The following is a 9,214-nucleotide window of genomic DNA, read 5'->3' as shown; positions in this document are numbered from 1 at the left end:
TGCATGAGCTCCAGTTCCAATAAAGACGTAAAAGAACCTCTAGACGAACCCGAACGCTTTCTAAGAAAAAGACTTAAAGCTAAAATCTAAGAGAAATTTTTGGGGGACCCACTTCCAATGGCGGGTCAGCGTACCTTAATGGATTACCTACGGCCCACGGTAGGTAATCTCGGCGCCGCTATCAATGCACCGAATGTCGATGCCAACAACTTCGAACTTTGGTCGCATTTGATTCAAATGCTCCAAAACTCCGCAACTTTCCATGGGCTTGCGGACGAAGATCCACATTTACATATTACCAACGTTTTGGAAATATGTGATACTTTCCTGATCAACGGGGCATCAAAAGACGCCATCCGCCTCTAAATGTTCCCATTTTCACTAAAAGACCGAGCTAAGGCTTGGCTTAACACCCTCCCAAGTGGTTCGGTAAACACTTGGGATGAACTAGCCCAAAAGTTTCTATATAAGTATTTCCCTCCTTCTAAAACGGCTAAATTAATGACTGAAATTAATACATACTCACAAGAGGACGGGGAATCCTTATATGAAACTTGGGAAAGGTTCAAGGAGCTATTAAGAAAGTGCCCTCATCATGGTCTTGTAGTATGGCAACAAGTATCCACTTTCTATAATGGGTTGTTGCCACACACAAGACAAACGCTCGACTCTAGCTCTGGGGGACTTCTAGGTAATCGTCGCCCAAATGAAATTTATAATCAAATTGAGGAAATTGCTCAAAACAGTTTTCAATGGCACACTCCCCAAAATCTATTGCCCCGGGCGCCCATAAGGTAGACGAAAGCGCTTCTTTATAAGCCCAAATCGAGGCCCTCTCTTCAAAAATCAAAAAGTTAGAAATGGCAAAAACGGCCTCGGCTATGGCTTGCGAAAGGTGTGGTGGGCCACATGATAATTGGATTTGTATGAAAGAAATGGATAATCAAACGGAAATGGTTAACTACGTTGATAATAGACCAAGGCTGCCAGGTCCCCCAACGGGTACCTACAACCAAGGATGGCGTAACCACCCTAACCTTGGCTGGAGAAAACCCGGCAATAGTAGTAATCAACAAAACCAAAACCAACGAACAAACTTTCAACAACCAAGAAATAAGTCACAAAATTTTCTCTCAACAACAACAAGGGGGACGAGAGAGGCTCGAAGATACTATCTCCCGCCTCATCTCCGACATCGAAAAGAAAAACTCGGATCGATTCCAACAAATGGAATCGAGCTTTAGAAATCAACTAGCTAGTATTCAAAATATTGAAAAACAACTAAATCAAGTAGCCCAAAAATTCCCCGAGAGACCACAAGACACGTTACCTGGCAATACCGAGACCAACCCAAAGGCGCAAGTACATCTCATAACATTGAGAAACCGTACCGTAGGACCCGAGGAGGCTCCAATGCCTACATCCGACAAAAGACCACCCATTCAAACCACGACCTCACCAACACTCCAAAAAGAGACAACTCCTCAGCCAAATCACGAACCTACCAAGAAGCCCTCAGTGCCCTACCCTGGTCAGTTACTTCGCCAAAAGACCGATGAGCAATTCACAAAATTCGTAAACTTACTAAAACAATTGCACATCAATCTTCCATTTGTGGTAGTCCTCACTTAAATGCCTAAATATTCAAAATTTATGAGAGACTTTCTCACTCACAAAAGGAAAACTGAAACATTGCAATTAGTCAATTTAAGTGAAGAATGCTCCGCCGTGCTACTCAACAAACTCCCACAAAAGAAAATCGACCCCGGAAGTTTCACCATCCCTTGTTCCATTGGGAGATCACCTATACGCAATGCGCTAGCCGATCTTGGGGCTAGCATCAATCTCATGCCCGCATCAATGTTTGACCGACTCGGACTAGGTAAAACAAGCCCCACAAAGATGAGCATACAACTCGCCGACAGGTCTATCAAATACCCACAAGGTGTCGCCGAAAATCTATTGGTAAAAGTCAGAGACTTTATCTTCCCGGCCGACTTTTTCATACTTGATATGGAGGAAGACACTGAAGTACCACTCATTCTAGGAAGATCATTCCTAGCCACCGCTCACACAATGGTAGATATGAGTGGTGGGAAGTTAACATTGAGGGTAGGAGACAAAGAGATGGAGTTCAGGGTTATGAAAAGAGTAGAAGACGACGACCCGATCAACTACATGGATGTCATAGACTCAAGCTTGGATGATGCTCTCCGACGGTACAACATGGGATGCAAAACATCCCACTTGGGTAACATATGTCTGACTTCGGGTCTAGCCAAGGACCCTTATAAACGTGGCGCACCACGGAGGCATTACGCGGAACTATCCTTAGTTTTAGTTTAGATTAACTTTTATGTTTTCTAGTTTAGTTTTACTTTTCAGGAATAAAACACACTCGAAATGGTGGGGGTTACCAAGGGAAAGAATTGTAACACCCCGTGCTACGGAAGTCAAAGTCAAAGTCAAGATTGAAGTCAAAGGAAGAAAAGATTGCTAATTGCGATCTGTCACTCCTTGCTCAACTACTGTTTTGACTTCTTTGACTTGTAATTAATCTATTTTATCTTATTGCTTTAGTTGTATTATGTGGAGTACTTATTAATAATCGAGGTTTAATCGCTATTTATCGCATGTTTTATCGCTTTTATCGCTTATCGCATCGCAATCACATTCGCGCCTTGATTAATAGGTTCTGTATATTGTTTTACGAGTGTGTGTTACTTATGTGTTACTTGTGCATGTTTACATTATGTTTGTGGTGATTAATCGAAACGCAATCGCAAATCTATCGCATCGCAACTTAATCGCAAACTCTAAACACAAGTTATTAAAGTGATTGTATGTTAGATATAGTAGTTAGGTTATTTGTGTAACTAATGGGTAACTCTATCGCATCGCTTGCTCGAAACACATCACAATGCTCAGCATGCAAAACGAAACACCGAAACTCAACACGCAAAAACCCCTCGATCGAGTGGCCAATCGAACGATTGGCCAACCGATCGGATAGCCATCCGATCGGGTAGCCAACCGATCGAGCGACTATTCGACACTTGCTTCCCTTTCCTCTTTTGGAAACCCTATAAATACCTCCTGTCACATCATTATTTGTGATGTGACAGCTCTCCACTCGACCAGCCACACACAGTGATAGCCATCCTTAAATCACGTTTATTTCATCTAATATTTTTTTTAAGTTATATTTTGTGTTTTTCTTTTTTATTTGCAGTTTGTTTATTTCCAACATGTGCTTTTTCATTTTTATTTTATTTAGTAAAACCCATGAACAAGGATAATGGGAGTAGTGGTCGGTTATTGTAATTGTAGTTTAAATATGTACTAATGGAAAGAAGCAAGGGAGTGAGTTTTGAGTAAAGAATTTGTTTTGGTTAATTTTCTCTCAATGGATTTTGGGGTGAATTAATTTTTTTCCTTGCTAGTTCAAACTTGGCATGTTTGAATGGTGTTCTTGGAGCCTAGATTAGAAGCAAGTGGTGTATCTGTATCTTGATTCTCATTTAGTTTTGCCCTAATCGTTTCCTTGTGAGGTGTTTCTGTATCACAAGAGACCGTTAGATCTATCCATTTTATTTAGAGTTTTAATTTTCCTAGCCGTTACCGAACCGTTTGCTATCATTTGGTATCAGAGCCGAAGCGATCCGTTTCGACTCGTTATCTTAAAGAAAAAAAAACACTACTTTGAATTGTTTATTGTTTCAGAAAAATGTTCCTTACATTCATCATCAAATCTGAGAATTGTGAGTTTGAAGCCTCTAGAGGGATCACTTTTGCACCGTATGATGAGGAGCCCCGGTACGATGAATACGGGATCCTGCCAGATGAAGATGAGTGCATGTACGTGAGACAAGCTCTTTACGGGATTTCGGATCAAAAAGAAGAATCAAATGAAGTGGAGGTTGGATTTAATGATGAAGAAACATTTGCCTCCATCAAAGATGAACAGGAACCTATTGTCACTTCAATATCTACACAACCCAACGAACCAAAAAATGAAGAGGAATATGATGTTGAGCTGAAGTTACAACTAAAGGAAACCAAGGTAAATCTAAAAGCAGGTTATGATTTTGAATGTAACAATGAAGGACTTATGCAGATTTGGAAATCCACTAAAGTCATTCACATTTACAATTTCCACGTAACCAATATTTCCTTTCAAGTTGTACAAAACCCATTGCGGAGTCCGTGTAGATTTGGGTTTCGTTTCAAGATACGCACCGCTGGATACATAATGGAAATACCGCCTGAACCGCCCCCAATGCGAGATACAACGTTTGGTGCGGATGCGATTGTCCCAAGTTTGAGGACAAACTTTTTCGAAGACGGAGAGAATGATAGCCATCCTTAAATCACGTTTATTTCATCTAATATTTTTTTAAGTTATATTTTGTGTTTTTCTTTCTTATTTGCAGTTTGTTTATTTCCAACATGTGCTTTTTCATTTTTATTTTATTTAGTAAAACCCATGAACAAGGATAATGGGAGTAGTGGTCGGTTATTGTAATTGTAGTTTAAATATGTACTAATGGAAAGAAGCAAGGGAGTGAGTTTTGAGTAAAGAATTTGTTTTGGTTAATTTTCTCTCAATGGATTTTGGGGTGAATTAATTTTTTTCCTTGCTAGTTCAAACTTGGCATGTTTGAATGGTGTTCTTGGAGCCTAGATTAGAATCAAGTGGTGTATCTGTATCTTGATTCTCATTTAGTTTTGCCCTAATCGTTTCCTTGTGTGGTGTTTCTGTATCACAAGAGACCGTTAGATCTATCCATTTTATTTAGAGTTTTAATTTTCCTAGCCGTTACCGAACCGTTTGCTATCACACAGGCTCATCTTTCTCTCGATTTCTCGCGATTCTTGTAAGTTTTCAACCTAAATCTTGTACTCCTATGATCTACACACACTTCTTCATCTTTTTCTCTTTTGAATCTCAACTTTTAACCGTGAAATCAATGGAATTGAGGTGTTTTAGGGTGATGTCATCATGAAGTTCTTATGAACTTCAAGTGTTGGCCTAGTTCCACCAAGAACGACTTAGATCTGAAGGATTTCCACAAGATTAAACAATGTTTTCGCATAGATCTACACATATTCATGGTTATGAGGACTGAAAGATGGTTTTCAACTCTTTTACACTCAATGCACTCAAAACCGATAGAATCGGAGCTCTTTCTGATCTTTTACTCCTTCTTAGTGATGTGTTGGTTCGAGATCTGGTTTATATCCAAGAGACTACCGATTTCGGGTTAAACATGAACAACCGTCTTGATCAAAGTTAACTGGTCGGTCTAGGGTGATTCCTCTTCGATCGGACCACTTGGATCATCATGGGGTTTCTTTTGTTTGGCACGTTATCACACCGTCTCGATCAAAACTACAAAACTTTCAAAAATAGTCAAGTTCAAGACGATTTGGGTTCGTTGGGACGGATTGCCGCCCGATCGGATAGCCAACCGATCGGATAGCCATCCGATCGGCTTGCATTTGATTCCACACTTATCCATTTTCATAAATTTCAAAGATCATCAGTAGCTAACGGATTGCCAATCGATCATATTGCTATCCGATCGAGTGACCATCCTGCTGTGAACTTGTTCTCACTTAGTGTCCTACCAATCGGATTGTTATCCGATCGAACGACCGTTCGATCGATCGGCCTGAAGGGTAGAGATATTTCTCTGTTTTCAAAATGCTAAAACAAAAACTTCAAAGCCATCATACACAAACACATCCTTACCAAACAGAAGTCAATCCAATCGAATGGCCATCCGATCAGATGACCATCCGAACGGATGGACATACGATTGAATGGTCAACCGATCGGATAGCCATCCGATCAGGTTGCCACTCGACACTTATCACTTTTACCATTTTTACACACCGCTTATCGTTAGTCGCTATCATTAACTTTTCAGGATAATCTCTCAATGCTCCCTTAAATCCAAGAGAGTGTTTATTTACTTAAACACAATCTGTGAGTATACTCGAACCCTTTTTGTTTTATGCACTTTTGGGTGTTACATACGTTACTTATGCTAAATCACATTCGACACACAACGCAAACACTATTTATACGTTGACCGCTATTGCATGCTACGTGTTATTCGATGAATGCTTGTATGTTATGTTAACACAGTGATTGTTGCCTGACACCTTAGCAACGATAGTACTATAGTTTGGACTCAGCACCTGTCGTGGACAGGGGTTGTTAAGGGCTTTACTTCACGTGTCCCGGTGGGGATATGTGCTGCGCATTCTACAACTCGCAGTCATGTCTGTGCATATTTCTCTGTCGATAACCTACTTGCCTTCACTTTGTACATGTTACATGCTGGTTATGCGTAAACGATTTCGAACTCTATTATATCTATCAAACTTGTATGCTCACCTTTAGACTATGTGTATTGACCTCTATTTTAACGTATGTGACAGGTGCTTAGGATGTTTTGCTGCTATGTGGAATTCAAGCTAGGTTGGAGTCTTAGAAACAAACAATTAAATAAAATTTGAGTTGTCAGAACAGAATTCTTGTCTTTGAATTATCTGTAATAACTATGCTACTTGTTATGACATGGTATGGGATGTGATGTTTAAATAATTGGTAATCGTAGTTGTTATGGAAACTCCTGGACAATCTGTTTTGCCCAGTGCCGCGCCCCGATGTTTCCGTCATCGGTTGGGGTGTGAGAAGAATAACCCACACCCCATGCACAAAAACAGAGCCTCCCGACAATTTTCCTTCATTACAGCAAGTTCAGCACGGGGCCGTGCTCAGCCAACACGCCCCCGTGCCTGATCTTCTGCAGAAAATGCCCAGTACAGGTAACTGGAAACGGGGCCGTGCTCACTGAACACGCCCCCGTGCCCAGCCTTCTATTTAATATGATACTGGCAATCTGACCACGGGGCCGTGCTCGGACCAACACGGGCCCGTGGCCAAACTCTCAGTAACATAAAATTTTGTTTTTAAACACCTTTTTACACATTTAATCAACCGAACAACTTATTTTTGGGACACATTGAGGACAATGTGTAATTTAAGTGTGGGAGGGATGCTAAAAGCTTGAATTTTGCAAGTCCTAATAACAAGCCTTACACAAAACTCTATTGGAACCGCTAATCACCCCAAATTTTTTTTCGAAAAAAACTTTTCATTTTTTTACTTGTCTTGGTTTAATTTGAGAATAACAAGTTCTAAAAAGGTTATATTTTTACAAATTTACAACCAATAGTATTGTGATAAAAAAAACCAACATAAGAAAATTATGAAACGGCATGACAAATCTAGTCAAAATTTGATTATATATACTTGGTCATATTATAAACCCATTCCCACAATTAGTGAGTTTTGAGCCTTTATTGAGCATACAAGCATACATCTTTAAACTAAATGCTCATTTTTCGTTTCTTGTGTGAATAGTTGCTTGGTTCTTACGACTCTAGAACTTGTCACGGTGATACATTCCCGGTCCTTACCAACTTAAACCCAAGTAAGTAAATGATAGAGGCGTTAGGACTAACCCATTTTTCTTTCAACACCATTATTTTTCATTTTGTTTATTACCTACCCAAAATCCCCCTAGTTAACTCCTTTGAGCCTAAACCTTTTCATTTCTAAACCCACAAAACAAACACCCTTTACCCACCAAAACCTTTTTCTTTTAAACCCTTTATTTTAGTAAAAAGCTTGGTTTTCTTGTGACATTTCTTTATAAAAAAAATGAAAGTCTAGCAATAAACAGACAAGTTCCTCAAAGAAACTTTGTTTGAAAATGCTTAGTTTGAATAAAAGTCACAAAAAAACAAAAAGTTTTACGACGACCGATGCTTTTTACGCTTTTAGCCCTTTTTACTAACCACTAACCTAAAACCACCTACCTTTAGCCCAAGACTAACCCTTCCCCAAGTCCTCTTGATATTTACAAAGGTTTATAGTTAAAAAGAGGAGGATTGATTGCTTGGCAAGCATATGGTAGAAGTAAGTTCCATGCCGGTCTCTAGTGTTTCACAAAAATACATCTTCGGCCGAGTGTTGAGTGATCTCCCGTGAGGTATGTGAACTTGTATATAAATGGGATTTTAAAAAGTCATGTTATGCCCAAATAAATAATTTCTCTTATGAAACGTTCTAAGTAAATCATAACTAATAGGATTGTAAATAGTATAAAATAAAACCCAATAAAGATCTTGGATTCTCGACACTCAAGACAAGCCCAAAACTTCTCTTCTACCCTTTCCATTTGGGTGTGTAAGCCACAAAATAAAGAATTTTGCTTGAGGACAAGCAAAGATTCAAGTGTGGGGGTATTTGATGTGTGTAAAATGCAACATATAAATTACATCAAATGAGGCATAAAACTAACCCCTTTTTAGTACTAATATTGAAAAAAGTGTGCTTTTGTCTTCCTTTTGTATTTTCAGGACCAAATGAGGTTAAATGAACAAAAAGGAACAAATATGCGGCAAAAACTAACATAAATACAAAGAAAATGAATAAACGTGGCATGCCCGACCCCTCGACAGCATCTCCCTAAGCAAAAACAAGGAACAGAAGACTGACCACAGCCCGTGCCCATTGGACATAAGGGCGTGGTCAAGTGTTTGCAAAAAGGAACAAACTGTAGAAGCTTCTATGCCCACCACGAGGGCGTGCTCAGCTTAGCACGGGGCGTGGTTAACGCTAAGATTCGTATAATCTTGCAAATATTGGTAGTACAGATACGCTTCTGCACATGGGGCCATGCCCAGCGAACACGGGGCCGTGTGGATCCTAATACAGACAATTGCAATTAATGAAGGAAGAGAAAATGGTTGGCCATGGGGGCGTGTCCAGCGGACACGGGGCCGTGGCCGAGCTACTGTTCAGGCTATAAATAGGGGTGTTTGGCTCACTTCAAAGGCATCCCTTGGCAAACCACCTCTCTCCCACTTTGAAACCACTCCACCACCACTACAACACCCACATCCACCACCATCATCCATCATCCACCTTAGAGTGTGTGTAGTAGTCTCGGGATCCAAGATTGATCGTAAGAGTTCTTGTCAATCAATGCCCATGTTTGGCTAAGTTTCTTACATCACTTGGTGAAGACAAACATTTAATGTATTACTTTTGATTTTTAATTTTTTCGCACATTTTATTTGGTTTTGTATTCATGACTTTAATAACTAGTTTCTTATGTTGAAGGTGAAACTT

General features: G+C 39.8%; 1 non-coding gene across 1 annotated transcript; it reads right to left on the bottom strand.

The window, feature by feature from the left end:
- Positions 1-495: 495 nt before the first annotated feature.
- On the bottom strand, positions 496-602 carry LOC118489800. Its single transcript, XR_004887814.1, has one exon. It is a non-coding gene; the product is annotated as a small nucleolar RNA R71 (small nucleolar RNA).
- Positions 603-9,214: the final 8,612 nt, after the last annotated feature.

Source organism: Helianthus annuus, chromosome 2 (genome assembly GCF_002127325.2).
Source record: "Helianthus annuus cultivar XRQ/B chromosome 2, HanXRQr2.0-SUNRISE, whole genome shotgun sequence".
In the NCBI taxonomy this organism is placed as follows: Eukaryota; Viridiplantae; Streptophyta; class Magnoliopsida; order Asterales; family Asteraceae; genus Helianthus; species Helianthus annuus.
The sequence above is the reverse complement of the archived record's forward strand: the minus strand, read 5'-3'. Positions and strand labels throughout refer to the sequence as shown.